This window comes from Theropithecus gelada, chromosome 4, assembly GCF_003255815.1.
Source record: "Theropithecus gelada isolate Dixy chromosome 4, Tgel_1.0, whole genome shotgun sequence".
NCBI lineage: Eukaryota > Metazoa > Chordata > Mammalia > Primates > Cercopithecidae > Theropithecus > Theropithecus gelada.
Genome location: NC_037671.1, coordinates 78,741,973 through 78,747,972, shown reverse-complemented (window position 1 = coordinate 78,747,972; position 6,000 = coordinate 78,741,973).

The window sequence follows — 6,000 nt, the reverse complement described above, 5'->3', positions numbered from 1 at the left end:
AAATGTTACAGGAATCCTCTAATTATGGAAGTTAATCCATTGTTGTACAAAGACTTGGAAAAATGTGAAAGTGAAAAAACAAATGTGACTTACTTCCCAAAACACTTTCCAAAAAAATAATTGAAATAATGAGTATGTGCAAAATGAAGTGGTAAACTAAACACCATATACTATTCCACTAATATGGATTCTACACTGGATGTGACACACTGAACACTTGGTAATGGTGCAAAATTGTTACCAAAAATTATGAGTCATTTAAAATTTTTTCCAAATAAAAATAGTATGTTAATTTCTTCAACCAATGCAATATGTTCTGGGCAATTGTAATCTGCTATGGGAAAACATTTGCCATTGGTTGTGTGATAACGTAGCAGTTATCAGAGATGAGGACTATGAGAGTTGAGGACTATGTGAACTCTTTAAAAACATGAATATATTAGCATGTGTTGCTTCTTTCCTTCATTTCATCAGATTAAAAATTGCTTCTCAGGATGAGAAGTTATTAATTACTTTGCTATTTTGCAACAGTTTTTTTAAATAGGCTTTAACTTTTAGAGCAGCTTTAGGCTCACGGCAAAATTGAACTGAAGATACACATTTCCCACATTCTCTTTGTCACTGAATAATATTCAATTGTCTACATGTACCACAGTATATCCATTCACCTACTGAAGAACATCTTGGTTGCTTCCAAGTTTTGGCATTTATTAATAAAGCTGCTGAAGACATTCACGTTCAGGTTTTTGTGTGGACCTAAGTTTTCAACTCCCTTGAGTAAATATCAAGAAGTGTGATCACTAGATTATACAGTTAGTGTATTGTTTAGTTTTGTAAGAAACTGATAAACTGACCTCTGTAGTGTCTGTAACAGTCTTCATTCCTGTAAGCAATGAATGAGAGTTCCAGTTGTTCTACTTCCTTGTCAGCATTTGGTATTGTCAATGTTCTAGATTTTGGCCATTATAATAGGTATGTAGTGGTATTTCATTGTTGTTTTAATTTGCATTTTCCTGATGACATATGATATGAAGCAGATTTTCATGTTTATTTGCTGTGTATCTTTGGTTAGGTGCCTATTAAGGTCTTTGACCCATTTTTTTTTTTTTTTTTTTTTTTTTTTTTTTTTGAGACGGAGTCTCGCTCTGTCACCCAGGCTGGACTGCAGTGGCCGGATCTCAGCTCACTGCAAGCTCCGCCTCCCGGGTTCACGCCATTCTCCGGCCTCAGCCTCCCGAGTAGCTGGGACTACAGGCGCCCGCCACCTCGCCCGACTAGTTTTTTGTATTTCTTAATAGAGACGGGGTTTCACCGTGTTAGCCAGGATGGTCTCGATCTCCTGACCTCGTGATCCGCCCGTCTCGGCCTCCCAAAGTGCTGGGATTACAGGCTTGAGCCACCGCGCCCGGCCTCTTTGACCCATTTTTTAATGAAGATGTTCATTTTCTTATTCTTGAGTTTTAAAAGTTCTTTGTATATTTTGGATATCAGTTTTTAATCAGATACACCTTTACAAATAATTTCTCCCAGTCTGTGGCTTGTGTTCTCATTCTTTTGACAATGTCTTTTGCAGAGCAGAAAAATTTATTTAATTTTTACAAAGTTTGGCTTATCAATTCTTCCTTTCATGGATTGTGCCTTTGGTGTTGTATCTAAAAAGTCTATTAGGTTGGTGCAAAAATATTTGTGGCTTTTGCCATTAAAAGTAATGGCACAATTACAAACATCAATTTTGTCAAATTGAGTCTATCCATGAATATAAAATATCTCATTTGGTTAGTTCTTCTTTGATTTCTTAATCAGAGCTTTGTAGTTTTTCTTGTAGAAATCTTATGAATTTTTATTAGGTTTATATCTGAGTATTTCATTTTCCAGTGTGTTAATATAAGTGGGGGTATGTTTTTAATTTCAAATTCTACCTGTTTGTTGTTGGGACAACAATTGACTTTTGTATAATAACCTCATATCCTGAAAACTTGCTATATTTACTTATTAGTTTTTTTGTTGATTCTTTCAGATTTTCTACATAGACAAAGATGTCATCTGTGGATAAAGACAGCTTTATATCTTCCTTCCCAGTCTGTATACTTTTGTGTGTTTTTTTGTTTTTGTTTTATGTTTTTGTTTGTTTGCTTTGTTTATTTTTTTATTGAGATGGAGTCTCGCTCTGTTACCGAGGCTGGAGTGCAGTGGTGCGATCTCAGCTCACTACAAGCTCTGCCTCCCGGGTTTACGCTGTTCTCCTGCCTCAGTCTTCCAAGTAGCTGGGACTACAGGCACCTGCCACTGCACCAGGCTAATTTTTTTTTTTTTTTTTGTATTTTTAGTAGAGATGGGGTTTTACTGTGTTAGCCAGGATGGTCTCAATCTCCTGACCTCATGATCTGCCCACCTTGGCCCCACAAAGTGCTGGGATTACAGGCGTGAGCCACCATGCCCAGCTCCCAGTCTGTATACTTTTTATTTCCTTTTCTTGTCTTATTGCATTAGCGAGTGCATCCATTATGATGTTAAAAAGGAACGGCGAGAGGGGACATGCTTACCTTCTTTCTGATGTTAGCACTAAAGCTTCTAGTTTTACACTATTAAATATGATGTTAGAGTTTGTAGATGTTCCTATCAAGTTGAGAAAGTTTCTCTCTACTCCTAGTTTGCTGAGATGTAATACATTTCTAATGTGTCTTAATTTTTAAATTTAGCTCTAGCTATATTTTTCTTTGATGGCCATTCAAATCTAGATGGCAATATATTACCTTTAACTCCCTCCTGGGTGAGAAACTTGAAGCTATACTAGGGAAATTAAAAGCCTGGAAACAGTTTAGTTTTCTTCTTAGTAAAATAAAAAGAATAAAAAATTTTCATATAGTCTTGTAAATAGCAGACTGCATAAAGCATGTGATAATCACATAAAAAGTATTTGCATTCTATAATTATACTTACTGACTTTATATCTTTTTTCTGATCATTAATAAATGAAAAAAACTTAGAAAGTAGTGAATAGAAGAAAATTGTTTAAATCATTCAGAATTAACCACTCAAGAATAACCAAGTTTACTATTTTGATGTATTTCCTTTGATTAAAAAAAAAAAAAATGGGCCGGGCGCGGTGGCTCAAGCCTGTAATCCCAGCACTTTGGGAGGCCGAGACGGGCGGATCACGAGGTCAGGAGATCGAGACCATCCTGGCTAACACGGTGAAACCCCGTCTCTACTAAAAAATACAAAAAAACTAGCCGGGTGAGGTGGCGGGCGCCTGTAGTCCCAGCTACTCGGGAGGCTGAGGCAGGAGAATGGCGTGAACCCGGGAGGCAGAGCTTGCAGTGAGCTGAGATCCGGCCACTGCACTCCAGCCTGGGCGACAGAGCCAGACTCCGTCTCAAAAAAAAAAAAAAAATGCATGCTGCTTGCAAATTTATCACAAGTATATTAAATTTCATGTATAGTAAATTTTGTAACATTCTGTTTTAGTCTGAATTTTTATAATTAAAATGAAAACAAAACTTTTCCCAAATAGCTTCTAAAACATTATTTTTAGTGAGGATTTAATATCTTATCATGTAATTGTTTTAAATTTTATTTTTTAAATGATTTGAAAAAATTTAAAAATTTCTCTATTATTGTATTTTGGGTTTTTTTCTATCATATGTTTTGATAAACATCCTGACACACACACACACACACACACACAAACTTATTTAACCTTATATTCAGTTATTATCTTAGGAGAGATTACTAAAAGCGGAATCACTAGACCAAGAGATAAAAAATATTTAGGGTTGTTTATACATGTTGTCAAAGTCAATGGATCTTAAAATGGCTGAATAATTAAAACTGGATTACTGTAAATTTTTTATACCACAAGGAACAGTTCCTAGGGTAAAGTGATAAATTAAAATTTAGGAGAGAGTAAATATACGTAACATGATGGCAACATGCTGCAGTGTATGAGTCAGCCAAGAAAATGTGATTTAAGATTTCAGAGACCTTTGGGCTGCAGCCAGAGTGAGATTTTTTACGTGTTCTATGCTAGGTTATTCTATTCCCGGGTGGACTCCTAGCCCCTCATCTGTCTTCACATGTTTATAAATGGAAACACTGGCTTTGCTCTACAGTTTCTATGATGTGTGGCCCTTTGCAAGCGGCAGCTATTTGAGTGACAAACAGATATCACTCGCTGAAGAAACTGAAGGTTTTAAATTATGAATTTTAGGTGTGTTTTAAACAGCAAGCTTTGGAAAAAATAAAGGAAACAAAAGCCCATTCTTCTTTTTATCACCACAATCACAAATCAACTCTTCCTCACTGTATCTGGCAATGTTTTGCAGTATATTAAGCTTTTGGGGCTTAGCATAATGGTTTAGTTTGATTAATGAATAGGATTAGTTTAGGAAAAGATCAAGGTTGAAGGCATTGTTTATTACTAGATATATTTTGTTATGTAAACGGAAATGCAAATGAACTTTATGTGCCATATACCTGGGGCGCTGTGGAATCATTAATCATAGCTGTCTTCCCTACAGCTATGATTTCCAGCAAGTGCTGGCACTCCAGGTCTGCATAGCCCCAAAAAACCATCTCATAGATAAAAAGAACATCATTCTCAACTCATGCTGATGATAAAATCCAACATATTTTCATTTAGTTAGTCTCCTAGGAAAGATCTTTTTCCAATTGTTTAGTGCAATGTTCTTTATTGCTAGCTACTAGGCTTCCATCTTAGCTTAATGAAAGAAGAAGTTGGAAGGTAAGTAATTTTTCACATAAGGAACAGCCTAGAAGCATATATGAATGGAAGCAATTTAGACCATATCCTTTCTTGTGATTTAGAGTAAAGCCTGGAAAACCCTGGTTGCTGTCTCTACAGCTGCTTCATGTTTTTTCTTGATTGTTTATTTCTTAGATGAAGGAATCAATAAACTCAAATGGAATTCAAACGGAATAAATATTACTGCCTGAATCACTCAGTTCAGAATAGCCTCCTGAGGATTTCACATCAAATGGTAGCCTTTTGTTCTATAAAAGAAAGTTAATTAACCTGTTTTGCAGCTTCTCAACAAATGTCTAATTTGTTCCCTGAATGTGCCTTATGCAGAAGTAAAAATGGTTTGCCAGTTCCCAAGTTCATGGAGTTCAGTAAAACTCTCCATAACCCTGTATTTTTTAAATATATATTTTGCCTTGAACAATCTTTTTAACCATTTCTTCAGGACCTTTTTTTCCTTTCTTCACTTTTTCTAGGCCGAAGATGATTGATGACTCTTCAAGTATAAAAAGGCATTGCTTATCATATCAATAGGGACCATACATAGCAAATCTGTTGGTTCTTTGCTGGTTTTGCTGTGAGGTTAAAATATCCTGGTCTTAACGAAGTAAGTGGCATTACTGTCCTAGTATTTGAAGTCTGAACAGAGATATTTTTTCTTCACGGTAATTCTAAATTTCAAATTAAAAATAAAACACAAGAAAGTTTAAAATGAAATTAAAAGAAAAAAATTTTAGAGATCAATCTTATTTTTTCTTTTCTTTTCTTTCTTTCTTTCTTTCTTTCTTTTTTTTTTTTTTTTTTTTTTTGAGATGCAGTTGTCTCAAAAAAGGAGTTGTCTTGTCGCCCAGGCTGGAGAGCAGGAGAGCAATGGTGCAATCTTGTCTCACTGCAACCTCCGCCTCAAGTGATTCTTCTGCCTCAGCCTAGAAGAAACGTTGGTCAATGCAGACATTTATAAAAGTTTATGAACATTTTCCCAAACAAAGCTGAAAACTAGTACAAACACCATCTTCCTAAGAGTTGTCTTCTGTCTGACTGAGATTTTGGTTGGACACAGATACTTACTGTTTCCCCAGGACAATCACTTACCTTAGTTTCAGACAGTTTAGTAACCACAGGCTGGGTATAAGGAGTACTGGGGCTCCTAATGAGTGTATGTGTCTCCTCTTCTCCCTCCAGCACCGCAGAAGTCATGCCAGTTACTAATGTTCATCACTGAACTAGTAAATCCTGGA